Below are 13,474 nucleotides of genomic sequence, written 5' to 3' on the forward strand. Positions count from 1 at the left end.
AGTTCATTGTCACGCACAAACTCCCCACATACCAAGCACAGGTCTCGTGCGCTGTTATTCTTATAATTCATTACAATTTCATAATCATCAGAATCATTGAATAGTTTATTGATATGAATATCTTCATCCGATGAACTCTCAAATAACACTTTCTTAGGAATTCTCTTTTTTCTTTCTTGAGTTTTTTTCCACTACTTTCCTTGGTTTTCAGGCGTTGTTGGTTCTGCAACGTTCAGTTTCTTCCAGTTTTTTTTCATAGGGGCTGCCGTCAATATTTCTGATTTGAATTTTCTTGACTGAGCCCTACATGCTTTTGGCTTATTTGCATGGGAATGTCCTGGAATCGGAGATAGTTTCATTTGCTAATTTTAGGGATAACTAGACCCTCATGGAGACACTTAGTTTTGCTCAACTTACATAGAATGAATACCAACCTATTTTTGTAACATGTTAACATATAGAAAGTCATGAAAATGACCGAGGCTTATTCTTTATAAAAAATATAACAAACATTGTGGGGAGTTTCTCCCATCTAAGGTAAAGATAATTCAATTATAATGAGTTATTAACACCTAAAATAACGGTAATAAAATAAATTCATAGTGAGTTAATATTTAATCGTGTATAGGGCAATAGCGCTCAGTGGTAGGGCAATGCCGCTCGGTCTGAGCGCCATCGCCCGACATGGCCATCTTTGTTATTTGTAACAGTCTCGCCGCTAACACGTGGTTGAATGTAAGACGAATATGGTATTATCAAAGCAAAGTGTACAGGATTCAGTATTATAACACAGGCATATATCCATTACAAAGAATATAGTCTCGTACCTTGATATATGAATAAAGACTTCTTATAACAGATCAATGCGGATTCATTTTTCTGTCACAAACTTTCATGCAATTACTCTAGAACAACCATCTTTCTACTAAGGGATTTCGGGGGTGACCTCTAGCTGTCAGCACAATCCTCTCGCTTTACAGTAGCACGATTATTCAAGCAAGCTACTGAGCGCCATTGCCCTCTGAGCGGCATCGCCCTTCTTTCCCCTATACCTGTAATAAAACAAGTAAATACTCTTACTACTTATTGTGAGTTCTGAGAAACAAACAACTGAAAGTGAAAGAGCATTATATAACTTAGTAGGATTAAGCCAACATTGAATAGGAAATTTGCGAGTTCAAATTCGATCGCGTGCGTCAACTGACAGCAGAAAGTTTGCCATTAACCAAAGGCAAGAAAAGGCTCACAAATATTACCATTTTTTTTTTCTTTTCTTTTTTTTCTCCTATTAAAAGACTTGCTATGTGATAAATAAAACATATGAACTAAAGTAACTTTGTTAAGAGAATATACAAATTACAAAACCGAAGAAATAAAAGATTGAAGAAGCGATAATTATTTTAGACTACATTTGTAGTCACTAGAGTCCATACGATCTAATAACCTTAGCTACAAAGTTTAGTTCTTTTTGTAAATAAGCTCTAAAAATAGAACTAGTATACCTGTAATAAAACAAGTAAATACTCTTACTACTTATTGTGAGTTCTGAGAAACAAACAAATGAAAGTGAAAGAGCATTATATAACTTAGTAGGATTAAGCCAACATTGAATAGGAAATTTGCGAGTTCAAATTCGATCGCGTGCAGTAGATTTTAAAAGACGAGAAATATCGTCAAAATAACTTCCCTCAAAAGAGAAGTAACACTAGAAGTTCCGTCTCATAGATTTATAGGAAGTAAAAGGAACTCGACCTAAGATAAATCAAGGTAGCGATCTATAGTTCCACCGAGTTCATTGCTTCGTCTCTCCAGACTAACGTTTTGATAACGTCACTATTATGTACAAGGTGTAATATTATTTTCATATTTAGTGCCAGAGTGATCTTGAACTTGCAGATAAGAACGTGAATTACGTCAGTGACGAGCAGATTTATCTAGAGAAGTTCAAAATTATGAGTCGTAGCTATTTGTTAGCAAGTCTACTATCTAAGGAATAAAACTAACTAAAAGAACTACGTAACAGAATCCATAAAATATTTCACGTGCATTAGGTAATAGCATCTTATTTTAATTGGTTATTTTATGACGCTTTATCAACTGGTAAGGTTACCTAACGTCTGAATGAGATGAAGGTGATAATGCCAGCCAAATGACCCCAAGATTCAACGTTGAAAGTTACCCAGCAATTGCTCTTAATGAGTTGACGAAAACCCAGCTAACCTGTTATCATTGACTATTAAGGGGACCAGTCATTTAATCCATGAATATTTCACACAAGATGCACTTAATTTATTTATAGTACATTATGCAACGAGCCTATAATGAAGGTAATTAAGAAGTGAGTATGGGTATTTATGAAACGAGCGCAAGCGAGTTTCATAATTTTCATACGAGCTTCTTAATTACCATTATAGGCGAGTTTCATACGACTTTTTATGCTCGACCATATTTCTAACTTGATATTATTAATTTTTAGCAATGTCCCGTATGTTGTGAGATGTGCGCAGACGCGAAAGTATTGAGTTTTTCCGAGGAACAGATGTCCACATTGACCTTGCTAGGCCATAAGAACCTACAGAGATAGCATTGAAATTAAATTAGACATTGAAAAACGAGATGACAAACTGAATTTATTTGAATATTATTTACAATTAACGCTAATTATTATAGTAACAGAACATAACCTTCTGCGACAGTATTGGATTTCCAGCCTCCGTGACTTTTCGCTAATTCTCTTTCGATTGCATATCCGAGAATAATCGATACTTGCGGTTTTATAACGGTAGAAAGCTGACCTGTCATTGGCTGAACAGTTGTAACCTGAGTCGTCATTGGCTGAAAGACCTGGCCTTTAATGAGTAGGTGTATTTTAATGAGATGCATTAAAGGTCTGCTACCAGGTGTATAATTACTACATTTCGGCATGGTCGAGCATAAAATATTTTATAGTACGGATTATCCAGTTTTTTCGATTAACCGTTCATTTCAAACCCTTCATTACCGCGGATAATAGAGGTTCTACTGTATTCCGAATTTCTCGTGTAACGGCCATCTCCTGCTCTTCATACAAGGCCTGAAAGTTATTGAAATGCAGGCTATTTCGGATACTTGCCAACGACATAGGAAACTCCACCAACGAGAGGAATACTCCGATCATAGCATTTTATGGCTGTGCCAACGCAGCTTCTCTGCAAACCGGTTGTGGAAGACGAAGACCGGCAGGCGACACGCCCTACTCATCAGATGGGTTAGGCAGACGCATTGCCAATTACGAACAAATCAATTATTCCTTTATAAATTATTTCTTATAAGCACAGTCCGATTAGGTGGTATATAATATTAACTTCTCCGTTTGTTAGGCGAATATAAATAACAGTGTTAAGCAAGTATACGAGCTATTCCATCTCAAATCGACCGAAATATAGAGAAAATTGACCTTACAATTTCTAAATACAATAAAACGTTTTTTGTGCGTGGAGAACTGTAGTACAATGCTTTGTGCAAAGTTTGAGAAATCAGAACTTCATAGTGTTTAAATTAAAAATATTTAAATTTATTGTATTTTCATAAAATTTGCAACTTTAAATTGTTGTAGCTCCGAAACCCTTTCACCCAATGATCAAAATCATGGTTTATTTTGATGATGAGAAATTCAAGTTTATATTGACATACGAGTATAAACAGATTTTCTTACTTTTTATGGAAATGGTAAAATTATTGTAGAATTATGTTTTATTTAACGACGCTCGCAACTGCAGAGGTTATATCAGAGTCGCCGGAAGTGCCGGAATTTTGTCCCGCAGGGGTTATTTTACATGCCAGTAAATCTACCGACATGAGCCTGTCGCATTAAAGCACACTTAAATGCCATCGACCTGGCCCGGGATAAAACCCGCAACCTTGGGCATAGGAGGCCAGCGCTATAACAACTGGCCAACCAGGTCGACTATGGAAATGGATAAATTTAGATTTTTCCTCATTAAGACGCCTTTGCCAAGGAAAATATATTTAAAAAAATATATAGTTAGATTCCGCATTGCAAGTACAAATAACCACATATTTTTTACTGATGGCACGTTGATAAGAAAGTATTGAAAATATCAAATAAAGAAAATAAATAGTACGCGCGTGAACTAACCAGCTGACTGTGAGGCGGGAGCTAGGCGAGGTAAGCAATGCCAGAAGACATAAACACGTGATGTGTCGTCTAGCAGTCATGGCTATGCTAGCTTTATCGCAGGTTTTCATAAACACAGGAGTACAATGACGCCCAACGCTCGCTTATCTTCAGCTCTCGGCCAGTGCGTGCGGTACTGCGCCGTTGAAGTCTAGGCGTGTGAAAATAATTTATTTAATACCCTCGAAACTTATTGCCGTACCACTAAGCAAACAATGCCGAATCCCCTTTAATAATGCAAGGTTTTTTCTCAATATTTTTTTACATTTTTACAAATTGGCAAAAAGCCTAAAAGTAAGTGAAATCAGATTATCTGTCTCTCTGTGTAAAATAAAAATAAGGATTACTTCTTAACATAATCTACCAAATGACAGCTTCGAAATAAGCTCTGTTCAATGTTCTGCAGTAAATGGTTCCAGAGTTCTGAGCGCTGAAAGAGGCTTGTTTTTTTATAAAATACGCTAAATTTGTCGCTCAATAATACGAAAACCGTTTGACTTTCGATAGTATATTTTTGAAAATGGACTGTCCTCAGCACCTTCTATAAGTAGGGAAAAAATTAGAGTATAAAAAATGCGAGGTTTTTTACTGATCGATTTCATATGGAATAGCCCATACACTTAAAAAAACTCAGCTCTGTTAGCACACTTTTAGAAGTTTTGACTGGGAAACAATGAAGATACGAGAATATCAGAAATTATAATTTAAGCTAACTCTGATTCAGTTTCAATTGTTGATATAGTAGCTCAACGGTCTGGAATGGAATGGAATTTAACTGAGGGGGGGCACGGATGGCCCAGCACTGCGACCTGTTGAGATCTACTGCGCTAACTCTCGATATGGAATGAGTTGCGTGCCATAAATTCCCTACGCGCACCAACCCAACCACATGACTCCCTTAATGACCAGTCCCTACAGCCGACAGAAATCCATATACCATCCCTGCTTCAGCAACTTCCCCCAAGGCCCCCCTGTCGGTCCGAGGCGGAACTCCGCCTCGGGTGCCATTGCAGAAGCCATCCAACGTCGCTTAACTACATTCCACGGAGGCCGGTCGAGAGAGCCAGTAGTTCCGGAAGTGCCTGTAAAGTGACCTGAAAAACCAGAAACGGGATGATGAGGAAAGGATGATGGGGGAGGACAGGAAGTGGCGAAGATGAGTGGGGTTCCAATCGCCTGATAAAGTTACCTGATATTCATCCATAGGAGTGAGAGAAAACCCCCGAAAAAACCTCTCCCTGACCGGGAATCGAACCTGGGACCGCTGGGTTCGGAGTTAGACTCCCTAACATCTCAGCCACAACGGTGGACAGCTCAACGGTTTACTTATACATTGTATTATTTTTTTTACGTTCCAGGAGGCCACGGTTCGGAACCAAGCTACTATTCTGATTTATTCTCAATTGTTGATTTAGTAGCTCAACGGTTTACTTTTATACTGTATTAATTATTTTTTTATGTTCCATGAGGCCACGGTTCGGAACTAAGTTACTGTTCTAGCCAGCTACAAAATCGAATACAGTAGGCCTACTTAATTACGAAAGAATGCCGACAATAATTCTCAGACGGATCTTCCGTGACACCGTGCGAATAACTGCTAAGATAGTGTCTCCAAGAGAAGCTGTCAAATTTAACGTGATCAATGTCTCAGCTTGAACTGTGACTCGACGTATAGAAGAACTTAATTCTGATGTCTAATGGCAATTATCATTAAGGACGAAAGAATTCATAGCATTTTATATCTTCTTAGATGAAAGTACGGATATTGTTGGTATTGCATAATTAGTCATTTTCAATGTCTTTGTGTGACGGAGGAATTTTAGATATCAAAACTTACTTACAAATGGCTTTTAAGAAACCCGAAGGTTCATTGCCGCCCTCACATAAGCCCGCCAGCGGTCCCTATCCTGTGCAAGATTAATCCAATCTCTATCATCATACCCCACCTCCCTCAAATCCATTTTAATATTATCTTCCCATCTACGTCTCGGCCTCCCTAAAGGCCTTTTTCCCTCCGGTCTCCCAACTAACACTCTATATGCATTTCTGGATTCGCCCATACGTGCTACATGCCCTGCCCATCTCAAACGTCTTTATTTAATGTTCCTAATTATGTCAGGTGAAGAATACAATGCGTGCAGTTCTGTGTTGTGTAACTTTCTCCATTCTCCTGTAACTTCATCCCGCTTAGCCCCAAATATTTTCCTAAGCACCTTATTCTCAAACACCCTGAACCTTTGTTCCTCTCTCAGAGTGAGAGTCCAAGTTTCACAACCATACAGAACAACCGGTAATATAACTGTTTTATAAATTCTAACTTTCAGATTTTTGGACAGCAGACTGGATGATAAGAGCTTCTCAACCGAATAATAACAGGCATTTCCCATATTTATTCTGCGTTTAATTTCCTCCCGAGTGTCATTTATATTTGTTACTGTTGCTCCAAGATATTTGAATTTTTCCACCTCTTCGAAGGATAAATCTCCAATTCTTACATTTCCATTTCGTACAATATTTTGGTCACGAGACATAATCATATACTTTGTCTTTTAGGGATTTACTTCCAAACCGATCGCTCTACTTGCTTCAAGTAAAATTTCCGTGTTTTCCCTAATCGTTTGTGTATTTTCTCCTAACATATTCACGTCATAGATATCAACACTGTCATTAATAACTTATGTTTTCGTTACTGTATAATAAAGTAGTTCATTTTATTTCAATTTTACATCATAAAATGACTGCATAACGTATGCTTCACTATTCCTTCTGTTACTGTACATTTCTGCAAAAATATCACTTCATCAAAACACTGTAAGATCACAGTCTCGCCACTACTAATCTTCAGATGACGTAAAGAGCTCACTTGCTCCTCATATAACCCTCTCCTCCCCACGTCAACCCGCTTTCCATACCCGCGCGTTGACCCCTGGATTGGATTAATGTAATATGTTACTGTTCAGCGATGTATGAAATCGAGGAGGAAAGGAACTGGCCACTCTACCCATTACCTCCTGGCTTAATTGCCTCTGAGTGAAGCTTTATTGGTGTCACTTATGAGTTTCCAACCTGTCATTGGACAGTTGACTAAACAACAATACAAGATAAAGATAGTATAAATGGTTATTTCGATTAAATAAATGGCATTATTAGAATATTTGGGAACATTATAACAACAGATACGTAAGGTTTGTTCCAGCAAGGTTCGGAATCGATTCTGAACTGCCTGCTCATGCTTCAGAGCGAGTGAAATTGGTTCTCGATTAAGAACAGGAACTGGAAATTCTGAACTGCTGACGCATGCGCAAATGGCTTAATCTGAGGTTGAGGTTAAAATGCTTCGAGACTAGGCAAGTTAAAATAAAAAAAAGTCCATCATGAGTGATTTGGAAGGTGATAGCGATATATTTTACAAAGAACTAAGTTCGGAAGATTAATAAAATTTTAATATGAGACGAAACTCCGAAGGAACTGGAAATTCTGAACTGCTGACGCATGCGCAAATGGCTTAATCTGAGGTTGAGGTTAAAATGCTTCGAGACTAGGCAAGTTAAAATAAAAAAAAGTCCATCATGAGTGATTTGGAAGGTGATAGCGATGTATTTTACGAAGAACTAAGTTCGGAAGATTAATAAAATTTTAATATGAGAAGAAACTCCGAAGGAACTGGAAATTCTGAACTGCTGACGCATGCGCAAATGGCTTAATCTGAGGTTGAGGTTAAAATTCTTCGAGACTAGGCAAGTTAAAATAAAAAAAAGTCCATCATGAGTGATTTGGAAGGTGATAGCGATATATTTTACAAAGAACTAAGTTCGGAAGATTAATAAAATTTTAATATGAGACGAAACTCCGAAGGAACTGGAAATTCTGAACTGCTGACGCATGCGCAAATGGCTTAATCTGAGGTTGAGGTTAAAATGCTTCGAGACTAGGCAAGTTAAAATAAAAAAAAGTCCATCATGAGTGATTTGGAAGGTGATAGCGATATATTTTACGAAGAACTAAGTTCGGAAGATTAATAAAATTTTAATATGAGAAGAAACTCCGAAGGAACTGGAAATTCTGAACTGCTGACGCATGCGCAAATGGCTTAATCTGAGGTTGAGGTTAAAATGCTTCGAGACTAGGCAAGTTAAAATAAAAAAAAGTCCATCATGAGTGATTTGGAAGGTGATAGCGATATATTTTACGAAGAACTAAGTTCGGAAGATTAATAAAATTTTAATATGAGAAGAAACTCCGAAGGAACTGGAAATTCTGAACTGCTGACGCATGCGCAAATGGCTTAATCTGAGGTTGAGGTTAAAATGCTTCGAGACTAGGCAAGTTAAAATAAAAAAAAGTCCATCATGAGTGATTTGGAAGGTGATAGCGATATATTTTACGAAGAACTAAGTTCGGAAGATTAATACAATTTTAATATGAGAAGAAACTCCGAAGGAACTGGAAATTCTGAACTGCTGACGCATGCGCAAATGGCTTAATCTGAGGTTGAGGTTAAAATGCTTCGAGACTAGGCAAGTTAAAATAAAAAAAAGTCCATCATGAGTGATTTGGAAGGTGATAGCGATATATTTTACGAAGAACTAAGTTCGGAAGATTAATAAAATTTTAATATGAGAAGAAACTCCGAAGGAACTGGAAATTCTGAACTGCTGACGCATGCGCAAATGGCTTAATCTGAGGTTGAGGTTAAAATGCTTCGAGACTAGGCAAGTTAAAATAAAAAAAAGTCCATCATGAGTGATTTGGAAGGTGATAGCGATATATTTTACGAAGAACTAAGTTCGGAAGATTAATAAAATTTTAATATGAGAAGAAACTCCGAAGGAACTGGAAATTCTGAACTGCTGACGCATGCGCAAATGGCTTAATCTGAGGTTGAGGTTAAAATGCTTCGAGACTAGGCAAGTTAAAATAAAAAAAGTCCATCATGAGTGATTTGGAAGGTGATAGCGATATATTTTACGAAGAACTAAGTTCGGAAGATTAATAAAATTTTAATATGAGAAGAAACTCCGAAGGAACTGGAAATTCTGAACTGCTGACGCATGCGCAAATGGCTTAATCTGAGGTTGAGGTTAAAATGCTTCGAGACTAGGCAAGTTAAAATAAAAAAAAAGTCCATCATGAGTGATTTGGAAGGTGATAGCGATATATTTTACGAAGAACTAAGTTCGGAAGATTAATAAAATTTTAATATGAGAAGAAACTCAGAAGGCCGTAAAGAAAAATTCAAGAAACGTTTCAACAACGTAAAATCCCGAACTACACTTCATTCCATAATGTCTAACAGGAGACGTAAACATTGCCGGCAGAGGAGGAGAGAAGTATGATTGCTATTCAACAAATGACAGAAGTCTGATTCCACGCTTGTCTTGAAGATGGACGATCTGAAGCGTTCTACCCCTGCCATTGGTTGAATAGTAATTATCTTTCCCTCTTCGTCTGCAATGTTTACATGTATTGTCAGACGTTATGGAACGAAGTATAGTCTGAGAACGTTTGGCGCATGCGTCGAAAGAAGTTCGGTATTACATAGTTCGGAACGCATCCCTGAATTGCTTGTTGGAACAAACCTATAATAACCCGAATCAGTAAGTGAAGTGGGTAGGCATTAGTACACACATAATAACTATGACTATATATTTTATAACTACATGCAAAATAATGTTGATTCTTCTTCCAATCTTTAAACTGTACCAAAGAGGTAAAACGTTTGAAAATCCAATAAATTAAGATTTTAATAATAATACAAATAATAATAATAATAATAATAATAATAATAATAATAATAATAATAATAATAATAATAATAATAATAATTTAGTAATGGCTCAAAGAAAGGCCAAATATTTAATTATATGGGGTGCTATTCATAGACATTTCGCTAGCCCGGGCTACGAGCGTGCTAAACAGGATTCATATCATATCATATCGCTAACACTGGTTTATGAATACGAAAACGTTAGTTCGCTGATCATCCACCTAAAGCCCGCACTAAGAATGTCTATGAATACGGCCCATGAAGTTTTAACGCCTCAAGAACAACTTGGCCATCGACGTAGCTAACAATAAGGAGTTTGCCTTCCGATCCGGAGTTGCGCTCGGGCGCTGGTTCGATCCCCGCTTGAGCGGATTACCTAATTTGGTTTTTCCTTGGTTTTCTCCAAACATAAGGTGAATGCCAGGTTAGCTATAACGAATCCTCGGCCTTATCTCACCAAATACCAGCGCCGTTAAATAACCAAATAAAAAAAAACGTTCACTTCTCATTCACTTCATTGTGTGAACATTTATAGCTGCCTCGACATAGAAGGTTGCTATGTAGCCTACTGTACTTTACAGTTTCCACTCCTGCTATATTATCTTTCAAACATATAAATAAGAAATAAGATGAAAAATTCTCACTTAACTCGCCTTCTGCATTACAGAGTTCTTCACTGCACTCAAATATAATTTTGCTTCTATCTCTTTTGTTGCAGGAATCGTGTGAGGGTGGAGGTGGTTACCCCCTGAAGCTTTCAAACCATCAATTCCTTCACCGTCTAACAAAAGGGTTGAACTCCAAAGAAAAGAAAGAATGAAAGAAAAAAGAATTATGATAAAATAGCAAAGGATATCTATAAGAAACAGTGCGCGACAAAGATACTGAAGACATTTCCTATAGAAAAATCTGAATTGCTTGGCGTCTCTTCAATCAAACAGTTTTCCTAAGAGAAACTATCCTCGTACCCCTTCCTTTCTATTCTCCAATGTTTTGCAATATGACATCCATTTTTTTTCTCTCTCTCTTACTCCAATGGAATCTGCTTGTCAATCTTCTGCAGACTTCAGGTAACTGTATTATCGGCACCAGATGGTGCGATATATCAATGACACAGAAAAGAAAGGTAATCTTTCACAAATGAAATGAAATTTTTTCAAGCAAATATTTCTCATGGGATCTTTCTCACATTCCTGACATGGAACTTATAGGCCACAGAGTACATTTTCAAAAGTCCTTAATAACCTAATATTTTCTTAGTGCTTAGAACTGAAATTACGGAAAATGTAATTGATTCGTGAGGCTATAAAATATCAAGAAAATGCGTCTGTTCTCTGAGAGAACAATTTTTAAGAGAAATGCTGCAGTGCCAATACAGATAAAACTACATTTTTACATATTTTTAATATGTGTACATTAGTGTCTTGAATTTCAAGCTCTATGTTCGGTTCAAGTTTGTTGAGCTTGACAAGAACCGAAGTCTGCTTTGAAGAAGCGGATCTCTCACAGCTCGCTCGAACTTGCGCCTTGTATGAACTGTGCCCTTGAAGTTCGCTGGCCTCTCCTATCCTCTCTTCCCATTCCTTCACGTTTTTAGCTGAATAAGGATTTTAGAACAAATCTTTTGAAATTAAATCAAATAATCAGTATTATATTTTCAGTCAAACACTTATCATATTATAGGTGGCAGAAAAATTAAATTCTGTTACATCAAAGTACAGTTGTAAACTCTCACGAATATTTTCGACTTATTTTGTAAGTCATTCTCAGGTGAGTTTTCTGACAAACGATTAGTAGAACTGGGTGAAATATTTAACAAACTCATTTGTACACTAGTAATTAAACTGCTCATGCATGCATTTACATAAATTGTTTTTGGCGCCCATAGCCTTAAAATTAAAATTGATTAATGTACAAAGTCAGGAATATAAAACACATATTTACATTGGTGATTAATCTGCCCATGCATGCATTTACATGAAGGTTAAATGGCGTCTGTGGCCTTAATCTTGTGAAGTTTTATATACTTTTTTTATTCATACGAGTATATGAAGACCTCGCTGTATTCATTGAATAATCAAGTATTATAATATATAATCATATATGTAGATTCCTATTATTGGAGAAAAATTCGTTCCGGCACCGGGAATCGAACCTAGGACCTCACAGCTCTTGCGCGCTGAGCGTTCTTTCCATCTGAGCTATTCCGGAACCCGATTCACGGCGTCGGCCGAACTCTTCTTCTTTGTATCATGAATAGATATAATGACAGGTAATTTTTATTTAAAAAATGAAACGTCGATTGAACAGACACAAAGGGAGCTTCGGTTCTACAGAGAGACAGCCAACATGAACCGAACATAGGGCCTCTTATCGGTTTTTAATGGACTCGGTTATTTTAGTTGACATTCTTTATTTCCACGTATGTTGGGATGCCTATGGAGTACGGCGAAATTTGTAAGTAAATAACTGTATCGATTTGGCCCCATTTTGTAGGGAGAAACGTCTATATTACTACAAGCCAAGGATATCAATGAAATTTAAGTTTAAAATAAATATGTAAGGTTGAGTGGAAAAGAAGGCCTGATGGCCTTAACTCTGCCAGGAAAAATAAAACTATTATTATATCAATTTGTAACTGAAGATTAGGCGAGGTTGTTAAATATTACAATAAATTCCTGAAATACTTAAGTTGCAAACGCATCATTAACGAGATAAAAAAAATGAAACATGGTTCCGCCCGGGATCGAACCGGGGACCTTCTGCGTGTAAAGCAGACGTGATAACCACTACACCACGGAACCACTGAAATAGCACTACCTAGAGTGCATTATACATACTAAGTTCATTTCTCGACTTTTGTCTTACAGGTTTTAAGTTATTTTCAAGGCAAACAAAACTACTTGCGAAATGTGTAAATCATTACAACTTTTTTTTTTCTTGTAAGTTATCGCATACCTTCCATCATTTTTAATCAAATACGGTCCCAAACATACCCGTATAAGATGCCTTACAGTTGATGCTATACATTATTTTGAGTTATTATTATATTATAAAACATAATACGAAACGGAAATATAAGAATTGGAAATTTATCCTTTGAAAAGGCGGAAGAAAATTTAAATATCTTGGAGCAACAAATAGGCTACAAACAACACTCAAGCGGGAATTAAACGATGAATGAATATGGGAAATGCCTGTTATTATTCTGTTGGGAAGCTTTCATCATCCAGTATGTTTTCAAAAAAACTGAAAATTATAATTTATAAAACAGTTATGTTACAGGTTGTTTTGAATGGTTGTGAAACTTGGACTCTCACTTTGAGAGAGGAACAGAAGTTAAGGGTGCAAATATAGCTTTCAGGTAACGCTCCCCGTGAAGCAGACTTGAATAATTTCAATGGAAAAATTGTTCCGGACCCGGGTATCGATCCCGAGACCCTTCGCTTAGCGTACGAATGCTCTATCGACTAAGCTATCCAGGAACTACATCCGACATCGTCCGAATTTTTGTATTTATATACATACAA

The 13,474-nt window shown here is 36.9% G+C and overlaps 1 protein-coding gene and 1 non-coding gene across 3 annotated transcripts in view; both read right to left on the reverse strand.

Moving 5' to 3' along the window:
* Cow (Proteoglycan Cow) overlaps positions 1–13,474 on the reverse strand; it is a 1,076,490-nt gene that overhangs the window by 842,415 nt on the left and 220,601 nt on the right. The gene's annotated exons all lie outside the window — the stretch shown is intronic.
* Positions 12,676–12,748, reverse strand: TRNAV-UAC (transfer RNA valine (anticodon UAC)). Its single transcript has one exon. It is a non-coding gene; the product is annotated as a tRNA-Val (tRNA).

This window comes from Periplaneta americana, chromosome 13, assembly GCF_040183065.1.
Source record: "Periplaneta americana isolate PAMFEO1 chromosome 13, P.americana_PAMFEO1_priV1, whole genome shotgun sequence".
In the NCBI taxonomy this organism is placed as follows: domain Eukaryota; kingdom Metazoa; phylum Arthropoda; class Insecta; order Blattodea; family Blattidae; genus Periplaneta; species Periplaneta americana.